Consider the following 25,030-nt stretch of genomic DNA (forward strand, 5'->3'; position numbering starts at 1 on the left):
CAGTGGTGATGCACTGCAGTGAGTCCAGAGAGTGCAGTGGCACGACTGGGGATGCAGTGCAGTGACTCCAGAGAGTGCACTGGCACCACTGGGGATGCAGTGCAGTGACTCCAGAGAGCACACTGGCACCACTGGGGATGCAGTGCAATGAGTCCAGAGAGTGCACTGGCACCACTTGGGATTTAGTGCAGTGAGTGCAGAGAGTGCACTGGCACCACTGGGGATGCACTGCAGTGAGTCCAGAGAGTGCACTGGCACCTTGGGGATGCAGTGCAGTGAGTCCAGAGAGTGCACTGGCACTACTGGGGATGCACTGCAGTGACTCCAGAGAGTGCACTGGCACCACTGGGGATGCAGTGCAGTGACTCCAGAGAGTACACTGGCACCACTGGGGATGCAGTGCAATGAGTCCAGAGAGTGCACTGGCACCACTTGGGATTTAGTGCAGTGAGTGCAGAGAGTGCACTGGCACCACTGGGGATGCAGTGCAGTGAGTCCAGAGAGTGCACTGGCACCAGTGGGGATGTAGTGCAGTGAATCCAGAGAGTGCACTGGCACTACTGGGGATGCAGTCCAGTAACTCCAGAGAGTGCACTGGCACCACTGGGGATGTAGTGCAGTGAATCCTGAGAGTGCACTGGCACCACGGGGGATGCAGTGCAGTGAGTCTAGAGAGTGCACTGGCACCACTTGAGATTTAGTGCAGTGAGTGCAGAGAGTGCACTGGCACCACTGGGGATGCAGTGCAGTGAGTCCAGAGAGTGCACTGGCACCTTGGGGATGCAGTGCAGTGAGTCTAGAGAGTGCACTGGCAGCTTGGGGTTGCAGTGCAGTGAGTCCAGAGAGTGCACTGGCACCACTGTGGATGCAGTGCAGTGACTTCAGAGAGTGCACTGGCACCAGTGGGGATGCAGTGCAGTGAGTCCAGGGAGTGCACTGGCACCTTGGGGATGCAGTGCAGTGAGTCCAGAGAGTGCACTGGCAGCTTGGGGTTGCAGTGCAGTGAGTTCAGAGAGTGCACTGGCACCACTGGGGATGCAGTGCAGTGACTTCAGAGAGTGCACTGGCACCAGTGGGGATGCAGTGCAGTGAGTCCAGAGAGTGCACTGGCACCACTGGGGATGCAGTGCAGTGAGTCCAGAGAGTGCACTGGCACCACTGGGCATGCAGTGCAGTGACTCCAGAGAGTGCACTGGCACCACTGGGGATGCAGTGCAGTGAGTCTAGAGAGTGCACTGGCACCACTTGAGATTTAGTGCAGTGAGTGCAGAGAGTGCACTGGCACCACTGGGGATGCAGTGCAGTGAGTCCAGAGAGTGCACTGGCACCTTGGGGATGCAGTGCAGTGAGTCTAGAGAGTGCACTGGCAGCTTGGGGTTGCAGTGCAGTGAGTCTAGAGAGTGCACTGGCACCACTGGGGATGCAGTGCAGTGACTCCAGAGAGTGCACTGGCACCACTGGGAATGCAGTGCAGTGACTCCAGAGAGTGCACTGGCACCACTGGGGATGCAGTGCAGTGAGTCCAGTGAGTGCACTGGCACCACTGGGAATGCACTGCAGTGAGTCCAGAGAGTGCACTGGCCCCAATGGGTATGCACTGCAGTGAGTCCAGAGAATGCACTGGCACCACTGGTGATGCAGTGCAGTGACTCCAGAGAGTGCACTGGCACCACTGGGGATGCAGTGCAGTGAGTCCAGTGAGTGCACTGGCACCACTGGGAATGCACTGCAGTGAGTCGAGAGATTGCACTGGCACCACTGGGGATGCAGTGCAGTGAGTCCAGAGAGTGCACTGGCACCACTGGAGATGCAGTGCAGTGAGTCCAGAGAGTGCACTGGCACCACTGGGGATGCAGTGCAGTGATTCCAGAGAGTGCACTGGCACCACTGGGGATGCAGTCCAGTGAGTCCAGAGAGTGCACTGGCACCACTGGGGATGCAGTCCAGTAACTCCAGAGAGTGCACTGGCACCACTGGGGATGCACTGCAGTGAGTCCAGATAGTGCACTGGCACCACTGGGGATGCACTGCAGTGAGTCCAGAGAGTGCACTGGCACCACTGGGGATGCACTGCAGTGAGTCCAGAGAGTGCAGTGGCACCACTGGGGATGCAGTGCAGTGAGTCCAGTGAGTGCACTGGCACCACAGGGGATGCAGTGCAGTGAGTCCGGAGAGTGCTGTGGCACCACTGGGGATGCAGTGCAGTGACGCCAGAGAGTGCACTGGCACCACTTGCGATGCAGTGCAGTGAGTCCAGAGAGTGCACTGGCACCACTGGGGATGCAGTGCAGTGAGTCCAGAGAGTGCACTGGCACCACTGGGGATGCAGTCCAGTGAGTCCAGAGAGTACACTGGCACCACAGGGGATGCAGTGCAGTGAGTCCGGAGAGTGCTGTGGCACCACTGGGGATGCAGTGCAGTGACGCCAGAGAGTGCAGAGGCACAACTGGGGATGCAGTGCAGTGAGTCCAGAGAGTGCACTGGCACCACAGGGGATGCAGTGCAGTGAGTCCGGAGAGTGCTGTGGCACCACTGGGGATGCAGTGCAGTGACGCCAGAGAGTGTACTGGCACCACTGGGGATGCAGTGCAGTGACTCCAGAGAGTGCACTGGCACCACTGGGGATGCAGTCCAGTGAGTCCAGAGAGTGCACTGGCACCACTGGGGATGCAGTCCAGTAACTCCAGAGAGTGCACTGGCACCACTGGGGATGCACTGCAGTGAGTCCAGATAGTGCACTGGCACCACTGGGGATGCACTGCAGTGAGTCCAGAGAGTGCACTGGCACCACTGGGGATGCACTGCAGTGAGTCCAGAGAGTGCAGTGGCACCACTGGGGATGCAGTGCAGTGAGTCCAGTGAGTGCACTGGCACCACTGGTGATGCAGTACAGTGAGTCCAGTGAGTGCACTGGCACCACAGGGGATGCAGTGCAGTGAGTCCGGAGAGTGCTGTGGCACCACTGGGGATGCAGTGCAGTGACGCCAGAGAGTGCACTGGCACCACTGGGGATGCAGTGCAGTGAGTCCAGAGAGTGCACTGGCACCACTGGGGATGCAGTCCAGTGAGTCCAGAGAGTACACTGGCACCACAGGGGATGCAGTGCAGTGAGTCCGGAGAGTGCTGTGGCACCACTGGGGATGCAGTGCAGTGACGCCAGAGAGTGCAGAGGCACAACTGGGGATGCAGTGCAGTGAGTCCAGAGAGTGCACTGGCACCACAGGGGATGCAGTGCAGTGAGTCCGGAGAGTGCTGTGGCACCACTGGGGATGCAGTGCAGTGACGCCAGAGAGTGTACTGGCACCACTGGGGATGCAGTGCAGTGACTCCAGAGAGTGCACTGGCACCACTGGGGATGCAGTCCAGTGAGTCCAGAGAGTGCACTGGCACCACTGGGGATGCAGTCCAGTAACTCCAGAGAGTGCACTGGCACCACTGGGGATGCACTGCAGTGAGTCCAGATAGTGCACTGGCACCACTGGGGATGCACTGCAGTGAGTCCAGAGAGTGCACTGGCACCACTGGGGATGCACTGCAGTGAGTCCAGAGAGTGCAGTGGCACCACTGGGGATGCAGTGCAGTGAGTCCAGTGAGTGCACTGGCACCACTGGTGATGCAGTACAGTGAGTCCAGTGAGTGCACTGGCACCACTGGGGCTGCATGGCAGTGAGTCCAGAGAGTGCACTGGCACCACTTGGGATGGAGTGCAGTGTGTCCAGAGAGTACGCTGGCACCAATGGGGATGCAGTGCAGTGAGTCCAGAGAGTGCACTGGCACCAGTGGGGATGCAGTGCAGTGAGTCCAGAGAGTGCACTGGCACCACTGGGGATGCAGTGCAGTGAGTCCAGAGAGTGCACTGGCACCACGGGGGATGCAGTCCAGTAACTCCAGAGAGTGCACTGGCACCACGGGGGATGCACTGCTGTGAGTCCAGAGAGTGCACTGGCACCACTGGGGATGCACTGCAGTGAGTCCAGAGAGTGCACTGGCACCACTGGGGATGCACTGCAGTGAGTCCAGAGAGTGCAGTGGCACCACTGGGGATGCAGTACAGTGAGTCCAGAGAGTGCACTGGCACCACTGGTGATGCAGTACAGTGAGTCCAGTGAGTGCACTGGCACCACTGGGAATGCACTGCAGTGAGTCCAGAGAGTGCACTGGCACCACTTGGGATGGAGTGCAGTGTGTCCAGAGAGTGCGCTGGCACCACTGGGGATGCAGTGCAGTGAGTCCAGAGAGTGCACTGGCACCTTGGGGATGCACTGCAGTGAGTCCAGAGAGTGCACTGGCACCACTGGGGATGCAGTGCAGTGAGTCCAGAGAGTGCACTGGCACCACTGGGGATGCACTGCAGTGAGTCCAGAGAGTGCACTGGCACCACTGGGGATGCAGTCCAGTGAGTCCAGAGAGTGCACTGGCACCAGTGGTGATGCACTTCAGTGAGTCCAGAGAGTGCACTGGCACCACTTGCGATGCAGTGCAGTGAGTCCAGAGAGTGCACTGGCACCACTGGGGATGCAGTGCAGTGAGTCCAGAGAGTGCACTGGCACCACTGGGGATGCAGTGCAGTGAGTCCAGAGTGCACTGGCACCACTGGGGATGCAGTGCAGTGAGTCCAGAGAGTGCACTGGCACCACTGGGGATGCAGTGCAGTGACTCCAGAGAGTGCACTGGCACCAGTGGGGATGCAGTACAGTGAGCCCAGTGAGTGCACTGGCACCACTGGGGCTGCATGGCAGTGAGTCCAGAGAGTGCACTGGCACCACTTGGGATGGAGTGCAGTGTGTCCAGAGAGTACGCTGGCACCAATGGGGATGCAGTGCAGTGAGTCCAGACAGTGCATTGGCACCAGTGGGGATGCACTGCAGTGAGTCCAGAGAGTGCACTGGCAACACTGGGGATGCAGTGCAGTGAGTCCAGAGAGTGCACTGGCACCACTGGGGATGCACTGCAGTGAGCCCAGAGAGTGCAATGGCACCACTGGGGATGCAGTCCAGTAACTCCAGAGAGTGCACTGGCACCACGGGGGATGCACTGCTGTGAGTCCAGAGAGTGCACTGGCACCACTGGGGATGCACTGCAGTGAGTCCAGAGAGTGCACTGGCACCACTGGGGATGCACTGCAGTGAGTCCAGAGAGTGCAGTGGCACCACTGGAGATGCAGTACAGTGAGTCCAGAGAGTGCACTGGCACCACTGGTGATGCAGTACAGTGAGTCCAGTGAGTGCACTGGCACCACTGGGAATGCACTGCAGTGAGTCCAGAGAGTGCACTGGCACCACTTGGGATGGAGTGCAGTGTGTCCAGAGAGTGCACTGGCACCACTGGGGATGCAGTGCAGTGAGTCCAGAGAGTGCACTGGCACCTTGGGGATGCACTGCAGTGAGTCCAGAGAGTGCACTGGCACCACTGGGGATGCAGTGCAGTGAGTCCAGAGAGTGCACTGGCACCACTGGGGATGCACTGCAGTGAGTCCAGAGAGTGCACTGGCACCACTGGGGATGCAGTCCAGTGAGTCCAGAGAGTGCACTGGCACCAGTGGTGATGCACTGCAGTGAGTCCAGAGAGTGCACTGGCACCACTTGCGATGCAGTGCAGTGAGTCCAGAGAGTGCACTGGCACCACTGGGGATGCAGTGCAGTGAGTCCAGAGAGTGCACTGGCACCACTGGGGATGCAGTGCAGTGAGTCCAGAGTGCACTGGCACCACTGGGGATGCAGTGCAGTGAGTCCAGAGAGTGCACTGGCACCACTGGGGATGCAGTGCAGTGACTCCAGAGAGTGCACTGGCACCAGTGGGGATGTAGTGCAGTGAATCCAGAGAGTGCACTGGCACCACTGGGGATGCAGTGCAGTGAGTCCAGAGAGTGCAGTGGCACCACTGGGGATGCAGTGCAGTGAATCCAGAGAGTACACTGGCACCACTGGGGATGCAGTGCAATGAGTCCAGAGAGTGCACTGGCACCACTTGGGATTTAGTGCAGTGAGTGCAGAGAGTGCACTGGCACCACTGGGGATGCAGTGCAGTGAGTCCAGAGAGTGCACTGGCACCTTGGGGATGCAGTGCAGTGAGTTCAGAGAGTGCACTGGCACTACTGGGGATGCACTGCAGTGACTCCAGAGAGTGCACTGGCACCACTGGGGATGCAGTGCAGTGACTCCTGAGAGTACACTGGCACCACTGGGGATGCAGTGCCGTGAGTCCAGAGAGTGCACTGGCACCACTTGGGATTTAGTGCAGTGAGTGCAGAGAGTGCACTGGCACCACTGGGGATGCAGTGCAGTGACTCCAGAGAGTGCACTGGCACCAGTGGGGATGTAGTGCAGTAAATCCAGAGAGTGCACTGGCACTACTGGGGATGCACTGCAGTGACTCCAGAGAGTGCACTGGCACCACTGGGGATGCAGTGCAGTGACTCCAGAGAGTACACTGGCACCACTGGGGATGCAGTGCAATGAGTCCAGAGAGTGCACTGGCACCACTGGGGATGCAGTGCAGTGAGTCCAGAGAGTGCACTGGCAGCTTGGGGATGCAGTGCAGTGAGTCCAGAGAGTGCACTGGCAGCTTGGGTTTGCAGTGCAGTGAGTCCAGAGAGTGCACTGGCACCACTGGGGATGCACTGCAGTGAGTCCAGAGAGTGCACTGGCACCACTGGGGATGCACTGCAGTGAGTCCAGTGAGTGCACTGGCACCACTGGAAATGCACTGCAGTGAGTCCAGAGTGCACTGGCACCACTGGGGATGCAGTGCAGTGAGTCCAGAGAGTGCACTGGCACCACTGGGGATGCAGTACAGTGAGTCCATAGAGTGCACTGGCACCACTGGGGATGCAGTACAGTGAGTCCAGTGAGTGCAATGGCACCACTGGGAATGCACTGTAGTGAGTCCAGAGAATGCACTGGCACCAGTTGGGATGGAGTGCAGTGTGTCCAGAGAGTGCGCTGGCACCAATGGGGATGCAGTGCAGTGAGTCCAGAGAGTGCACTCGCACCACTGGGGATGCACTGCAGTGAGTCCAGAGAGTGCACTGGCACCACTGGGGATGCAGTGCAGTGAGTCCAGAGAGTGCACTGGCACCACTGGGGATGCAGTGCAGTGAGTCCAGAGAGTGCACTGGCACCACTGGGGATGCAGTCCAGTAACTCCAGAGAGTGCACTGGCACCACGGGAGATGCACTGCAGTGTGTCCAGATAGTGCACTGGCACCACTTGGGATGGAGTGCAGTTTGTCCAGAGAGTGCGCTGGCACCAATGGGGATGCAGTGCATTGAGTCCAGAGAGTGCACTCGCACCACTGGAGATGCACTGCAGTGAGTCCAGAGAGTGCACTGGCACCACTGGGGATGCACTGCAGTGAGTCCAGAGAGTGCACTGGCACCACTGGGGATGCAGTCCAGTGAGTCCAGAGAGTGCACTGGCACCAGTGGTGATGCACTGCAGTGAGTCCAGAGAGTGCACTGGCACCACTTGCGATGCAGTGCAGTGAGTCCAGAGAGTGCACTGGCACCACTGGGAATACACTGCAGTGAGTCCAGAGAGTGCACTGGCACCACAGGGGATGCAGTGCAGTGAGTCCGGAGAGTGCTGTGGCACCACTCGGGATGCAGTGCAGTGACGCCAGAGAGTGCACTGGCACCACTGGGGATGCAGTGCAGTGAGTCCAGAGAGTGCACTGGCACCACTGGGAATGCAGTGCAGTGAGTCCAGAGAGTGCACTGGCACCACTGGGGATGCAGTGCAGTGAGTCCAGAGAGTGCACTGGCACCACTGGGGATGCAGTCCAGTGAGTCCAGAGAGTGCACTGGCACCAGTGGTGATGCACTGCAGTGAGTCCAGAGAGTGCAGTGGCACGACTGGGGATGCAGTGCAGTGACTCCAGAGAGTGCACTGGCACCACTGGGGATGCAGTGCAGTGACTCCAGAGAGCACACTGGCACCACTGGGGATGCAGTGCAATGAGTCCAGAGAGTGCACTGGCACCACTTGGGATTTAGTGCAGTGAGTGCAGAGAGTGCACTGGCACCACTGGGGATGCACTGCAGTGAGTCCAGAGAGTGCACTGGCACCTTGGGGATGCAGTGCAGTGAGTCCAGAGAGTGCACTGGCACTACTGGGGATGCACTGCAGTGACTCCAGAGAGTGCACTGGCACCACTGGGGATGCAGTGCAGTGACTCCAGAGAGTACACTGGCACCACTGGGGATGCAGTGCAATGAGTCCAGAGAGTGCACTGGCACCACTTGGGATTTAGTGCAGTGAGTGCAGAGAGTGCACTGGCACCACTGGGGATGCAGTGCAGTGACTTCAGAGAGTGCACTGGCACCAGTGGGGATGTAGTGCAGTGAATCCAGAGAGTGCACTGGCACTACTGGGGATGCAGTCCAGTAACTCCAGAGAGTGCACTGGCACCACTGGGGATGTAGTGCAGTGAATCCTGAGAGTGCACTGGCACCACGGGGGATGCAGTGCAGTGAGTCTAGAGAGTGCACTGGCACCACTTGAGATTTAGTGCAGTGAGTGCAGAGAGTGCACTGGCACCACTGGGGATGCAGTGCAGTGAGTCCAGAGAGTGCACTGGCACCTTGGGGATGCAGTGCAGTGAGTCTAGAGAGTGCACTGGCAGCTTGGGGTTGCAGTGCAGTGAGTCCAGAGAGTGCACTGGCACCACTGTGGATGCAGTGCAGTGACTTCAGAGAGTGCACTGGCACCAGTGGGGATGCAGTGCAGTGAGTCCAGGGAGTGCACTGGCACCTTGGGGATGCAGTGCAGTGAGTCCAGAGAGTGCACTGGCAGCTTGGGGTTGCAGTGCAGTGAGTTCAGAGAGTGCACTGGCACCACTGGGGATGCAGTGCAGTGACTTCAGAGAGTGCACTGGCACCAGTGGGGATGCAGTGCAGTGAGTCCAGAGAGTGCACTGGCACCACTGGGGATGCAGTGCAGTGAGTCCAGAGAGTGCACTGGCACCACTGGGCATGCAGTGCAGTGACTCCAGAGAGTGCACTGGCACCACTGGGGATGCAGTGCAGTGAGTCTAGAGAGTGCACTGGCACCACTTGAGATTTAGTGCAGTGAGTGCAGAGAGTGCACTGGCACCACTGGGGATGCAGTGCAGTGAGTCCAGAGAGTGCACTGGCACCTTGGGGATGCAGTGCAGTGAGTCTAGAGAGTGCACTGGCAGCTTGGGGTTGCAGTGCAGTGAGTCTAGAGAGTGCACTGGCACCACTGGGGATGCAGTGCAGTGACTCCAGAGAGTGCACTGGCACCACTGGGAATGCAGTGCAGTGACTCCAGAGAGTGCACTGGCACCACTGGGGATGCAGTGCAGTGAGTCCAGTGAGTGCACTGGCACCACTGGGAATGCACTGCAGTGAGTCCAGAGAGTGCACTGGCCCCAATGGGTATGCACTGCAGTGAGTCCAGAGAATGCACTGGCACCACTGGTGATGCAGTGCAGTGACTCCAGAGAGTGCACTGGCACCACTGGGGATGCAGTGCAGTGAGTCCAGTGAGTGCACTGGCACCACTGGGAATGCACTGCAGTGAGTCGAGAGATTGCACTGGCACCACTGGGGATGCAGTGCAGTGAGTCCAGAGAGTGCACTGGCACCACTGGGGATGCAGTGCAGTGAGTCCAGAGAGTGCACTGGCACCACTGGGGATGCAGTGCAGTGACTCCAGAGAGTGCACTGGCACCACTGGGAATGCAGTGCAGTGACTCCAGAGAGTGCACTGGCACCACTGGGGATGCAGTGCAGTGAGTCCAGTGAGTGCACTGGCACCACTGGGAATGCACTGCAGTGAGTCCAGAGAGTGCACTGGCCCCAATGGGTATGCACTGCAGTGAGTCCAGAGAATGCACTGGCACCACTGGTGATGCAGTGCAGTGACTCCAGAGAGTGCACTGGCACCACAGGGGATCTCACTGCAGTGCATCCCCAGTGGTGCTGGTGCACTCTATGGACTCACTGCACTGCATCCCCAGTGGTGCCACTGCACTCTCTGGACTCACTGCAGTGCATCCCCAGTGGTGCCAGTGCATTCTCTGGACTCACTGCACTAAAACCCCAGTGGTGCCAGTGCACTCTCTGGACTCACTGCAATGCATCCCCAGTGTTCCCAGTGCACTCTCTGGAATCACTGCAGTGCATCCCCAGTGGAGTCAGTGCACTCTCTGCACTCACTGCAGTACATCCCCAGTGGTGCCAGTGCACTCTCTGGACTCACTGCAGTGCATCCCCTGTTGTGCCAGTGCACTCTCTGGACTCACTGCACTGCATCCCCAAGGTGCCAGTGTACACTCTGGACTCACTGCAGTGCATCCCCAGTGGTGCCAGTGCACTCTCTGGACTCACTGCAGTGCATCCACAGTGGTGCCAGTGCACTCTGTGGACTCACTGCACTGCATCGCCAGTGGTGCCAGTGCACTCTCTGGACTCACTGCAGTGCATCCCCAGTGGTGCCAGTGCACTCTCTGGACTCACTGCAGTGCATTCCCAGTGGTGCCAGTGCACTCTCTGGACTCACTGCAGTGCATCCCCAAGGTGCCAGTGCACTCTCTGGACTCACTGCACTGCATCACCTGTGGTGCCAGTGCACTCTCTGGACTCACTGCACTGCATCCCCAGTGGTGCCTGTGCATTCTCTGGAGTCACTGCACTGCATTACCATTGGTGCCAGGGCACTCTCCGGACTCACTCCCGTGCATCCGCAGTGGTGCCAGTGAACTTTTCCGAGTCACTGCACTGCATCCCCATTAGTGCCAGTGCATTCTCTGGACTCACTGCAGTGCATCCCCAGTGGTGCCAGTGCACTCTCTAGACTCACTGCAGTGCATCCCCAGTAGTGCCAGTGCACTCTCTGGAGTCACTGCAGTGCATCCCCAGTGGTGCCAGTGCACTCTCTGTAGTCACTGCACTGCATCCCCAGTCGTGCCAGTGCACTCTCTAGACTCACTGCACTGCATCCCCAGTGGTGCCAGTGCACTCTCTGGACTCAATGCAGTGCATCCCCAGTGGTGCCAGTACACTCTCTGGACTCACTGCACTGCATCCCCAGTGGTGCCAGTGCACTCTCTAGACTCACTGCACTGCATCCCCAGTGGTGCCAGTGCACTCTCTGGAGTTACTGCACTGCATCCCCAGTGGTGCCAGTGCACTCTCTGGAGTCACTGCACTGCAGCCCCAGTGGTGCCAGTGCACTCTCTGGAGTAATTGCACTGCATCCCCAGTGGTGCCAGTGCACTCTCTGGAGGCACTGCACTGCATCCCCAGTGGTGCTGGTGCACTCTCTGCACTCAATGCAGTGCATCCCCAGTGGTGCCAGTGCACTCTCTAGACTCACTGCAGTGCATCCCCAGGGGTGCCAGTGCACTCTCTGGACTCACTGCACTGCATATCCAGTGCTGACAGTGCACTCTCTAGACTCCCTACAGTACATCCCCAGTGGTGCCAGCGCACTCTGTGGACTCACTGCACTGAATCCCCAGTGGTGCCAGTGCACTCTCTGGACTCACTGCAGTGCATCCCCTGTTGTGCCAGTGCACTCTCTGCACTCACTCCACTGCATCCCCGGTGGGGCCACTGCACTCTCTGGACTCACTGCACTGCATCTCCAGTGGTGCCAGTGCAGTCTCTGGACTCACTGCACTCCATCCCCATTGGTGCTAGTGCACTATCTGGACTCACTGCACTGCATCCCCAGTGGTACCATTGCACTCTCTGAGTCACTGCACTGCATTCCCAGTGGTGCCAGTGGACTGTCTGGACTCACTGCAGTGCATCCCCAGTGGTGCCACTGCACTCTCTGGAGTCACTGCACTGCATCCCCAGTGGTGCCAGTGCAGTCTCTGGACTCACTGCACTGCATCCCCAGTGCTGCCAGTGCAATCTCTGGACTCACTGCAGTGCATCCCTAGTGGTGCCAGTGCACTCTCTGGAGTCACTGCACTAAAACACCAGTGGTGCCAGTGTACTCTCTGGACTCACTGCACTGCATCCCCAAGGTGCCAGTGCACTCTCTGGACTCAACTGCACTGCATCCCCAGTGGTGCCAGTGCACTGTATGGACTCATTGCAGTGCATCCCCAGTGGTGCCAATGCACTCTCTGGACTCACTGCAGTGCATCCCCAGTGGTGCCAGTGCACTCTCTGGACTCACTGCACTGCATCCCCAGTGGTGCCAGTGCACTCTCTGGACTCACTGCACTGCATCCCCAGTGGTGCCAGTGCACTCTCTGCACTCACTGCACTGCATCCCCAGTGGTGCCAGTGCACTCTCTGGACTCACTGCAGTGCGTCCCCAGTGGTGCCAGTGCATTCTCTGGACTCACTGCACTCCATCCCCAAGGTGCCAGTGCACTCTCTGGACTCACTGCAGTGCATCCCCAGTGGTGCCAGTGCACTCTCTGGACTCACTGCAGTACATCCCCAGTGGTGCCAGTGCACTCTCTGGACTCACTGCACTGCAGCCCCAGTGGTGCCAGTGCACTCTCTAGACTCCCTACAGTACATCCCCAGTGGTGCCAGCGCACTCTGTGGACTCACTGCACTGCATCCCCAGTGGTGCCAGTGCACTCTCTGGACTCACTGCAGTGCATCCCCTGTTGTGCCAGTGCACTCTCTGCACTCACTCCACTGCATCCCCGGTGGGGCCACTGCACTCTCTGGACTCACTGCACTGCATCTCCAGTGGTGCCAGTGCAGTCTCTGGACTCACTGCACTCCATCCCCATTGGTGCTAGTGCACTATCTGGACTCACTGCACTGCATCCCCAGTGGTACCATTGCACTCTCTGAGTCACTGCACTGCATTCCCAGTGGTGCCAGTGCACTCTCTGGACTCACTGCAGTGCATCCCCAGTGGTGCCACTGCACTCTCTGGAGTCACTGCACTGCATCCCCAGTGGTGCCAGTGCAGTCTCTGGACTCACTGCACTGCATCCCCAGTCCTGCCAGTGCAATCTCTGGACTCACTGCAGTGCATCCCTAGTGGTGCCAGTGCACTCTCTGGAGTCACTGCACTAAAACACCAGTGGTGCCAGTGCACTGTATGGACTCATTGAAGTGCATCCCCAGTGGTGCCAATGCACTCTCTGGACTCACTGCAGTGCATCCCCAGTGGTGCCAGTGCACTCTCTGGACTCACTGCACTGCATCCCCAGTGGTGCCAGTGCACTCTCTGGACTCACTGCACTGCATCCCCAGTGGTGCCAGTGCACTCTCTGCACTCACTGCACTGCATCCCCAGTGGTGCCAGTGCACTCTCTGGACTCACTGCAGTGCGTCCCCAGTGGTGCCAGTGCATTCTCTGGACTCACTGCACTCCATCCCCAAGGTGCCAGTGCACTCTCTGGACTCACTGCAGTGCATCCCCAGTGGTGCCAGTGCACTCTCTGGACTCACTGCAGTACATCCCCAGTGGTGCCAGTGCACTCTCTGGACTCACTGCACTGCAGCCCCAGTGGTGCCAGTGCACTCTCTGGACTCACTGCAGTGCATCCCCAAGGTGCCAGTGCACTCTCTGGAGTCACTGCAGTGCATCCCCAGTGGTGCCAGTGCACTCTCTGGACTCACTGCACTGCATCCCCAGTGGTGCCAGTGCACTCTCTGGACTCACTGCACTGCATCCCCAAGGTGCCAGTGCACTCTCTGGACTCACTGCACTGCATCCCCAAGGTGCCAGTGCACTCTCTGGACTCACTGCAGTGCATCCCCAGTGGTGCCAGTGCACTCTCTGGACTCACTGTACTGCATCCCCAGTGGTGCCAGTGCACTTTCTGGACTCACTGCAGTGCATCCCCAGTGTTGCCAGTGCACTCTCTGGAATCAGTGCAGTGCATCCCCTGTGGTGCCAGTGCACTCTCTGGACTCACTGCATTGCATCCCCAGTGGTGCCAGTGCACTCTCTGGACTCACTGCACTGCATCCCCAGTGGTGCTTGTGCGTTCTCTGGACTCACTGCACTGCATTACCATTGGTGCCAGGGCACTCTCCGGACTCACTCCCGTGCATCCGCAGTGGTGCCAGTGAACTTTTCCGAGTCACTGCACTGCATCCCCATTAGTGCCAGTGCATTCTCTGGACTCACTGCAGTGCATCCCCAGTGGTGCCAGTGCACTCTCTAGACTCACTGCAGTGCATCTCCAGTGGTGCCAGTGCACTCTCTGGACTCACTGCAGTGCATTCCCAGTGGTGCCAGTGCACTCTCTGGACTCACTGCAGTGCATTCCCAGTGGTGCCAGTGCACTCTCTGGACTCACTGCACTCCATCCCCAAGGTGCCAGTGCACTCTCTGGACTCACTGCAGTGCATCTAAAGTTGTGCTAGTGCACTCTCAGGACTCACTGCAGTGCATCCCCAGTGGTGCCAGTGCACTCTCTGGACTCACTGCAGTGCATACCCAGTGGTGCCAGTGCACTCTCTGGACTCACTGCACTGCATCCCCAGTGGTGCCAGTGCACTCTCTGGACTCACTGCAGTGCATCACAAGTGGTGCCAGTGCACTCTCTAGAGTCACTGCACTGCATCCCCAATGGTGCCAGTGCACTCTCTGGACTTACTGCAGTGCATCCCCAGTGGTGCCAGTGCACTCTCTGGACTCACTGCACTGCATCCACAGTGGTGCCAGTGCACTCTCTGGACTCACTGCACTGCATCCCCAGTGGTTCCAGTGCACTCTCTGGACTCACTGCACTGCACCCCAAGGTGCCAGTGCACTCTCTGGACTCACTGCAGTGCATCCCCAGTGGTGCCAGTGCACTCTCTGGACTCACTGCAGTGCATCCCCAGTGGTGCCAGTGCACTCTCTGGACTCACTGTACTGCATCCCCAGTGGTGCCAGTGCACTCTCTACACTCACTGCAGTGCATCCCCAGTGGTGCCAGTGCACTCTCTGAACTCACTGCAGTGCATCCCCAGTGGTGCCAGTACACTCTCTGGATTCACTGCACTGCATCCCCAGTGGTGCCAGTGCACTCTCTGGACTCACTGTACTGCATCCCCAGTGGTGCCAGTGCACTCTCTGGACTCACTGCAGTGCATCCCCAGTGGTGCCAGTGCACTCTCTGTAGTCAATGCACTGCATCCCCAGTCGTGCCAGTGCACTCTCTAGACTCACTGCACTGCATCCCCAGTGGTGCCAGTGCACTCTCTGGACTCACTGCACTGCATCCCCAGTGGTGCCAGTACACTCTCTGGAGTCACTGCACTGCATCCCCAGTGGTGCCAGTGCACTCTCTAGACTCACTGCACTGCATCCCCAGTGGTGCCAGTGCACTCTATGGACTCACTACAGTGCATCCCCAGTGGTGCCAGTGCACTCTCTGGACTCACTGCACTGCATCCCCAGTGGTGCCAGTGCAGTCTCTGGACTCACTGCACTGCATCCCCATGGTGCCAGGGAACACTCTGGACTCACTGCAGTGCATCCCCAGTGGTGCCAGTGCACTCTCTGGACTCACTGCACTGCATCCCCAGTGGTGCCAGTGCACTCTCTGGACTCACTGCACTGCATCCCCAGTGGTGCCAGTGCACTCTCTGGACTCACTGCACTGCATCCCCAGTGGTGCCAGTGCACTCTCTGGACTCACTGCACTGCATCCCCAAGGTGCCAGTGCACTCTCTGGACTCACTGCAGTGCATCCCCAGTGGTGCCAGTGCACTCTCTGGACTCACTGCACTGCATCCCCAGTGGTGTCAGTGCACTCGCTGGACTCACGGCACTGCATCCCCAGTGGTGCCAGTGCAGTCTCTGGACTCACTGCAGTGCATTCCCAGTGGTGCCAGTGCACTCTCTAGACTCACTGCAGTGCATTCCCAGTGGTGCCAGTGCACTCTCTGGACTCACTGCACTCCATCCCCAAGGTGCCAGTGCACTCTCTGGACTCACTGCAGTGCATCTCCAGTTGTGCTAGTGCACTCTCAGGACTCACTGCAGTGCATCACCAGTGGTGCCAGTGCACTCTCTGGACTCACTGCAGTGCATCACAAGTGGTGCCAGTGCACTCTCTAGAGTCACTGCACTGCATCCCCAGTGGTGCCAGTGCACTCTCTGGACTCACTGCAGTGCATCCCCAGTGGTGCCAGTGCACTCTCTGGACTCACTGCACTGCATCCCCAGTGGTGCCAGTGCACTCTCTGGACTCACTGCACTGCATCCCCAGTGGTTCCAGTGCACTCTCTGGACTCACTGCAGTGCATCCCCAGTGGTGCCAGTGCACTCTCTGGACTCACTGCACTGCACCCCAAGGTGCCAGTGCACTCTCTGGACTCACTGCAGTGCATCCCCAGTGGTGCCAGTGCACTCTCTGGACTCACTGCAGTGCATCCCCAGTGGTGCCAGTGCACTCTCTGGACTCACTGTACTGCATCCCCAGTGGTGCCAGTGCACTCTCTACACTCACTGCAGTGCATCCCCAGTGGTGCCAGTGCACTCTCTGAACTCACTGCAGTGCATCCCCAGTGGTGCCAGTACACTCTCTGGATTCACTGCACTGCATCCCCAGTGGTGCCAGTGCACTCTCTGGACTCACTGTACTGCATCCCCAGTGGTGCCAGTGCACTCTCTGCACTCACTGCAGTGCATCCCCAGTGGTGGCAGTGCACTCTCTGTAATCAATGCACTGCATCCCCAGTCGTGCCAGTGCACTCTCTAGACTCACTGCACTGCATCCCCAGTGGTGCCAGTGCACTCTCTGGACTCACTGCACTGCATCCCCAGTGGTGCCAGTACACTCTCTGGAGTCACTGCACTGCATCCCCAGTGGTGCCAGTGCACTCTCTAGACTCACTGCACTGCATCCCCAGTGGTGCCAGTGCACTCTATGGGCTCACTACAGTGCATCCCCAGTGGTACCAGTGCACTCTCTGGACTCACTGCACTGCATCCCCAGTGGTGCCAGTGCAGTCTCTGGACTCACTGCACTGCATCCCCATGGTGCCAGTGAACACTCTGGACTCACTGCAGTGCATCCCCAGTGGTGCCAGTGCACTCTCTGGACTCACTGCACTGCATCCAGAGTGGTGCAAGTGGACTTTCTGGACTCATTGCACTGCATCCCCAGTGGTGCCAGTGCACTCTCTGGACTCACTGCAGTGCATCCCCAGTGGTGCCAGTGCACTCTCTGGACTCACTGCACTGCATCCCCAAGGTGCCAGTGCACTCTCTGGACTCACTGCACTGCATCCCCAGTGGTGTCAGTGCACTCTCTGGACTCACGGCACTGCATCCCCAAGGTGCCAGTGCACTCTCTGGACTCAACTGCACTGCATCCCCAGTGGTGCCAGTGCACTGTATGGACTCACTGCACTGCATCCTCAGCGGTGCCAGTGCACTCTCTGGACTCACTGCACTGCATCCCCATTGGTGCAAGTGCAGTCTCTGGACTCACTGCACTGCATCCCCAGTGGAGCCAGTGCAATCTCTGGACTCACTGCAGTGCATCCCCAGTGGTGCCAGTGCACTCTCTGGACTCACTGCACTGCATCCCCAGTGGTGCCAGTGCACTCTCTGGAGGCACTGCACTGCATCCCCAGTGGTCCTGGTGCACTCTCTGGACTCAATGCAGTGCATCCCCAGTGGTGCCAGTGCACTCTCTAGACTCACTGCAGTGCATCCCCACTGGTGCCAGTGCACTCTCTGGACTCACTGCACTGCATTCCCAGTGGTGCCAGTGCACTCTCTGGACTCACTGCACTGCATCCCCAGTGGTGCCAGTGCACTCTCTGGACTCACTGCACTGCATCCCCAGTGGTGCCAGTGCACTCTCTGGACTCACTGCACTGCATCCCCAGTGCTGCCAGTGCACTCTCTGGACTCACTGCAGTGCATCCCTAGTGGTGCCTGTGCAGTCTCTGGAGTCACTGCACTAAAACCCCAGTGGTGCCAGTGCACTCTCTGGACTCACTGCACTGCATCCCCAAGGTGCCAGTGCACTCTCTGGACTCAACTGCACTGCATCCCCAGTGGTGCCAGTGCACTGTATGGACTCACTGCAGTGCATCCCCAGTGATGCCAATGCACTCTCTGGACTCACTGCAGTGCATCCCCAGTGGTGCCAGTGCACTCACTGGACTCACTGCAGTGCATCCCCAGTGGTGCCAGTGCACTCTCTGGACTCACTGCACTGCATCCCCACTGGTGCCAGTGCACTCTCTGGACTCACTGCACTGCATCCTCAGTGGTGCCAGTGCACTCTCTGGAGTCACTGCACTGCATCCCCAGTGGTGCCAGTGCACTCTCTGGACTCACTGCACTGCATCCCCAGTGGTGCCAGTGCACTCTCTGCACTCACTGCACTGCATCCCCTGTGGTGCCAGTGCAATCTCTGCACTCACTGCACTGCATCCCCAGTGGTTCCAGTGCACTCTCTGGACTCACTGCAGTGCATCCCCAGTGGTGCCAGTGTAATCTCTGGACTCACTGCACTGCATCCCCAAGGTGCCAGTGCACTCTCTGGACTCACTGCAGTGCATCCCCAGTGGTGCCAGTGCACTCTCTGGACTCACTGCAGTGCATCCCCAGTGGTGCCAGTGCACTCTCTGGACTCACTGCAGTGCATCCCCAGTGGTGCCAGTGCACTCTCTGGATTCACTGCACTGCATCCCCAGTGGTGCCAGTGCACTCTCTGGACTCACTGTACTGCATCCTCTGTGGTGCCAGTGCACTCTCTGGACTCACTGCAGTGCATCCCCAGTGGTGCCAGTGCACTCTCTGTAGTCACTGCACTGCATCCCCAGTCGTGCCAGTGCACTCTCTGGACTCACTGTACTGCATCCCCAGTGGTGCCAGCGCACTCTCTGGGCTCACTGCAGTGCATCCCCAGTGGTGCCAGTGCACTCTCTGGATTCACTGCAGTGCATCCCCAGTGGTGCCAGTGCACTCTCTGGACTCACTGTACTGCATCCTCTGTGGTGCCAGTGCACTCTCTGGACTCACTGCAGTGCATCCCCAGTGGTGCCAGTGCACTCTCTGTAGTCACTGCACTGCATCCCCAGTCGTGCCAGTGCACTCTCTAGACTCACTGCACTGCATCCCCAGGGGTGCCAGTGCACTCTCTGGACTTACTGCAGTGCATCCCCAGTGGTGCCAGTGAACACTCTGGACTCACTGCAGTGCATCCCCACTGGTGCCAGTGCACTCTCTGGACTCACTGCACTGCATCCACAGTGGTGCAAGAGGACTTTCTGGACTCACTGCACTGCATCACCAGTGGTGCCAGTGCACTCTCTGGACTCACTGCAGTGCATCCCCAGTGGTGCCAGTGCACTCTCTGGACTCAATGCACTGCATCACCAGTGGTGCCAGTGCACTCTCTGGACTCACTGCAGGGCAACCACAGTGGTGTCAGTGCACTCTCTGTAGTCAATGCACTGCATCCCCAGTGGTGCCATTGCACTCTCTGGACTCACTGCAGTGCATCCCCAGTGGTGTCAGTGCACTCTCTGGACTCACGGCACTGCATCCCCAAGGTGCCAGTGCACTCTCTGGACTCACTGCACTGCATCCCCATGGTGCCAGGGAACACTCTGGACTCACTGCAGTGCATCCCCAGTGGTGCCAGTGCACTCTCTGGACTCACTGCACTGCATCCCCAGTGGTGCCAGTGCACTCTCTGGACTCACTGCACTGCATCCCCAGTGGTGCCAGTGCACTCTCTGGACTCACTGCACTGCATCCCCAGTGGTGCCAGTGCACTCTCTGGACTCACTGCACTGCATCCCCAAGGTGCCAGTGCACTCTCTGGACTCACTGCAGTGCATCCCCAGTGGTGCCAGTGCACTCTCTGGACTCACTGCACTGCATCCCCAGTGGTGTCAGTGCACTCGCTGGACTCACGGCACTGCATCCCCAGTGGTGCCAGTGCAGTCTCTGGACTCACTGCAGTGCATTCCCAGTGGTGCCAGTGCACTCTCTAGACTCACTGCAGTGCATTCCCAGTGGTGCCAGTGCACTCTCTGGACTCACTGCACTCCATCCCCAAGGTGCCAGTGCACTCTCTGGACTCACTGCAGTGCATCTCCAGTTGTGCTAGTGCACTCTCAGGACTCACTGCAGTGCATCACCAGTGGTGCCAGTGCACTCTCTGGACTCACTGCAGTGCATCACAAGTGGTGCCAGTGCACTCTCTAGAGTCACTGCACTGCATCCCCAGTGGTGCCAGTGCACTCTCTGGACTCACTGCAGTGCATCCCCAGTGGTGCCAGTGCACTCTCTGGACTCACTGCACTGCATCCCCAGTGGTGCCAGTGCACTCTCTGGACTCACTGCACTGCATCCCCAGTGGTTCCAGTGCACTCTCTGGACTCACTGCAGTGCATCCCCAGTGGTGCCAGTGCACTCTCTGGACTCACTGCACTGCACCCCAAGGTGCCAGTGCACTCTCTGGACTCACTGCAGTGCATCCCCAGTGGTGCCAGTGCACTCTCTGGACTCACTGCAGTGCATCCCCAGTGGTGCCAGTGCACTCTCTGGACTCACTGTACTGCATCCCCAGTGGTGCCAGTGCACTCTCTACACTCACTGCAGTGCATCCCCAGTGGTGCCAGTGCACTCTCTGAACTCACTGCAGTGCATCCCCAGTGGTGCCAGTACACTCTCTGGATTCACTGCACTGCATCCCCAGTGGTGCCAGTGCACTCTCTGGACTCACTGTACTGCATCCCCAGTGGTGCCAGTGCACTCTCTGCACTCACTGCAGTGCATCCCCAGTGGTGGCAGTGCACTCTCTGTAATCAATGCACTGCATCCCCAGTCGTGCCAGTGCACTCTCTAGACTCACTGCACTGCATCCCCAGTGGTGCCAGTGCACTCTCTGGACTCACTGCACTGCATCCCCAGTGGTGCCAGTACACTCTCTGGAGTCACTGCACTGCATCCCCAGTGGTGCCAGTGCACTCTCTAGACTCACTGCACTGCATCCCCAGTGGTGCCAGTGCACTCTATGGGCTCACTACAGTGCATCCCCAGTGGTACCAGTGCACTCTCTGGACTCACTGCACTGCATCCCCAGTGGTGCCAGTGCAGTCTCTGGACTCACTGCACTGCATCCCCATGGTGCCAGTGAACACTCTGGACTCACTGCAGTGCATCCCCAGTGGTGCCAGTGCACTCTCTGGACTCACTGCACTGCATCCAGAGTGGTGCAAGTGGACTTTCTGGACTCATTGCACTGCATCCCCAGTGGTGCCAGTGCACTCTCTGGACTCACTGCAGTGCATCCCCAGTGGTGCCAGTGCACTCTCTGGACTCACTGCACTGCATCCCCAAGGTGCCAGTGCACTCTCTGGACTCACTGCACTGCATCCCCAGTGGTGTCAGTGCACTCTCTGGACTCACGGCACTGCATCCCCAAGGTGCCAGTGCACTCTCTGGACTCAACTGCACTGCATCCCCAGTGGTGCCAGTGCACTGTATGGACTCACTGCACTGCATCCTCAGCGGTGCCAGTGCACTCTCTGGACTCACTGCACTGCATCCCCATTGGTGCAAGTGCAGTCTCTGGACTCACTGCACTGCATCCCCAGTGGAGCCAGTGCAATCTCTGGACTCACTGCAGTGCATCCCCAGTGGTGCCAGTGCACTCTCTGGACTCACTGCACTGCATCCCCAGTGGTGCCAGTGCACTCTCTGGAGGCACTGCACTGCATCCCCAGTGGTCCTGGTGCACTCTCTGGACTCAATGCAGTGCATCCCCAGTGGTGCCAGTGCACTCTCTAGACTCACTGCAGTGCATCCCCACTGGTGCCAGTGCACTCTCTGGACTCACTGCACTGCATTCCCAGTGGTGCCAGTGCACTCTCTGGACTCACTGCACTGCATCCCCAGTGGTGCCAGTGCACTCTCTGGACTCACTGCACTGCATCCCCAGTGGTGCCAGTGCACTCTCTGGACTCACTGCACTGCATCCCCAGTGCTGCCAGTGCACTCTCTGGACTCACTGCAGTGCATCCCTAGTGGTGCCTGTGCAGTCTCTGGAGTCACTGCACTAAAACCCCAGTGGTGCCAGTGCACTCTCTGGACTCACTGCACTGCATCCCCAAGGTGCCAGTGCACTCTCTGGACTCAACTGCACTGCATCCCCAGTGGTGCCAGTGCACTGTATGGACTCACTGCAGTGCATCCCCAGTGATGCCAATGCACTCTCTGGACTCACTGCAGTGCATCCCCAGTGGTGCCAGTGCACTCACTGGACTCACTGCAGTGCATCCCCAGTGGTGCCAGTGCACTCTCTGGACTCACTGCACTGCATCCCCACTGGTGCCAGTGCACTCTCTGGACTCACTGCACTGCATCCTCAGTGGTGCCAGTGCACTCTCTGGAGTCACTGCACTGCATCCCCAGTGGTGCCAGTGCACTCTCTGGACTCACTGCACTGCATCCCCAGTGGTGCCAGTGCACTCTCTGCACTCACTGCACTGCATCCCCTGTGGTGCCAGTGCAATCTCTGCACTCACTGCACTGCATCCCCAGTGGTTCCAGTGCACTCTCTGGACTCACTGCAGTGCATCCCCAGTGGTGCCAGTGTAATCTCTGGACTCACTGCACTGCATCCCCAAGGTGCCAGTGCACTCTCTGGACTCACTGCAGTGCATCCCCAGTGGTGCCAGTGCACTCTCTGGACTCACTGCAGTGCATCCCCAGTGGTGCCAGTGCACTCTCTGGACTCACTGCAGTGCATCCCCAGTGGTGCCAGTGCACTCTCTGGATTCACTGCACTGCATCCCCAGTGGTGCCAGTGCACTCTCTGGACTCACTGTACTGCATCCTCTGTGGTGCCAGTGCACTCTCTGGACTCACTGCAGTGCATCCCCAGTGGTGCCAGTGCACTCTCTGTAGTCACTGCACTGCATCCCCAGTCGTGCCAGTGCACTCTCTGGACTCACTGTACTGCATCCCCAGTGGTGCCAGCGCACTCTCTGGGCTCACTGCAGTGCATCCCCAGTGGTGCCAGTGCACTCTCTGGATTCACTGCAGTGCATCCCCAGTGGTGCCAGTGCACTCTCTGGACTCACTGTACTGCATCCTCTGTGGTGCCAGTGCACTCTCTGGACTCACTGCAGTGCATCCCCAGTGGTGCCAGTGCACTCTCTGTAGTCACTGCACTGCATCCCCAGTCGTGCCAGTGCACTCTCTAGACTCACTGCACTGCATCCCCAGGGGTGCCAGTGCACTCTCTGGACTTACTGCAGTGCATCCCCAGTGGTGCCAGTGAACACTCTGGACTCACTGCAGTGCATCCCCACTGGTGCCAGTGCACTCTCTGGACTCACTGCACTGCATCCACAGTGGTGCAAGAGGACTTTCTGGACTCACTGCACTGCATCACCAGTGGTGCCAGTGCACTCTCTGGACTCACTGCAGTGCATCCCCAGTGGTGCCAGTGCACTCTCTGGACTCAATGCACTGCATCACCAGTGGTGCCAGTGCACTCTCTGGACTCACTGCAGGGCAACCACAGTGGTGTCAGTGCACTCTCTGTAGTCAATGCACTGCATCCCCAGTGGTGCCATTGCACTCTCTGGACTCACTGCAGTGCATCCCCAGTGGTGTCAGTGCACTCTCTGGACTCACGGCACTGCATCCCCAAGGTGCCAGTGCACTCTCTGGACTCACTGCACTGCATCCCCTGTGGTGCCAGTGCAATCTCTGGACTCACTGCAGTGCATCCCCAGTGGTGCCAGTGCACTCTCTGGACTCACTGCACTGCATCCCCAGTGGCGCTGGTGCACTCTCTGGACTCAATGCAGAGCATCCCCAGTGGTGCCAGTGCACTCTCTAGACTCACTGCAGTGCATGGCCACTGGTGCCAGTGCACTCTCTGGCTTCACTGCAGTGCATCCCCAGTGGTGCCAGTGCACTCTCTGCACTGACTCCACTGCATCCCCAGTGGGGCCAATGCACTCTCTGGACTCACTGCACTGCATCACCAGTGGTGCCAGTGCACTCTCTGGACTCACTGCACTCCATCCCCATTGGTGCTAGTGCACTCTGTGGAGTCACTGCAGTGCATCCCCAGTGGTGCCAGTGCACTCTCTGGACTCACTGCAGTGCATCCCCAGTGGTGCCAGTGCACTCTCTGGACTCACTGCACTGCATCCCCAGTGGAGCCAGTGCAATCTCTGGACTCACTGCAGTGCATCCCCAGTGGTGCCAGTGCACTCTCTGGACTCACTGCACTGCATCCCCAATGGTGCCAGTGCACTCTCTGGACTCACTGCACTGCATCCCCAGTGGTGCCAGTGCACTCTCTGGACTCACTGCACTGCATCCCCAAGGTGCCTGTGCACACTCTAGACTCACTGCAGTGCATCCCCAGTGGTGCCAGTGCACTCTCTGGACTCACTGCACTGCATCCACAGTGGTGCCAGTGCACTCTCTGGACTCACTGCACTGCATCCACAGTGGTGCCAGTGCACTCTCTGGACTCACTGCACTGCATCCCCAGTGGTGCCAGTGCACTCTCTGGACTCACTGCACTGCATCCCCAAGGTGCCAGTGCACTCTCTGGACTCACTACACTAAAGCACCAGTGGTGCCAGTGCACTCTCTGGACTCACTGCACTGCATCCCCAGTGGTGCCAGTGCACTCTCTGGACTCACTGCACTGCATCCTCATGGTGCCAGTGCACACTCTGGACTCACTGCACTGCATCCCCAGTGGTGCCAGTACACTCTCTGGACTCACTGCAGTGCATCCCCATTCGTGCCAGTGCACTCTCTGGACTCACTGCACTGCATCACCAGTGGTGCCAGTGCACTCTCTGGACTCACTGCAGGGCATCCACCGTGGTGCCAGTGCACTCTCTGTAGTCAATGCACTGCATCCCCAGTCGTGCCAGTGCACTCTCTAGACTCACTGCACTGCATCCCCAGTGGTGCCAGTGCACTCTCTGGACTCACTGCACTGCATCCCCAGTGGTGCCAGTACACTCTCTGGAGTCACTGCACTGCATCCCCAGTGGTGCCAGTGCACTCTCTAGACTCACTGCACTGCATCCCCAGTGGTGCCAGTGCACTCTATGGACTCACTACA

This window comes from Anser cygnoides, chromosome 10, assembly GCF_040182565.1.
Source record: "Anser cygnoides isolate HZ-2024a breed goose chromosome 10, Taihu_goose_T2T_genome, whole genome shotgun sequence".
In the NCBI taxonomy this organism is placed as follows: domain Eukaryota; kingdom Metazoa; phylum Chordata; class Aves; order Anseriformes; family Anatidae; genus Anser; species Anser cygnoides.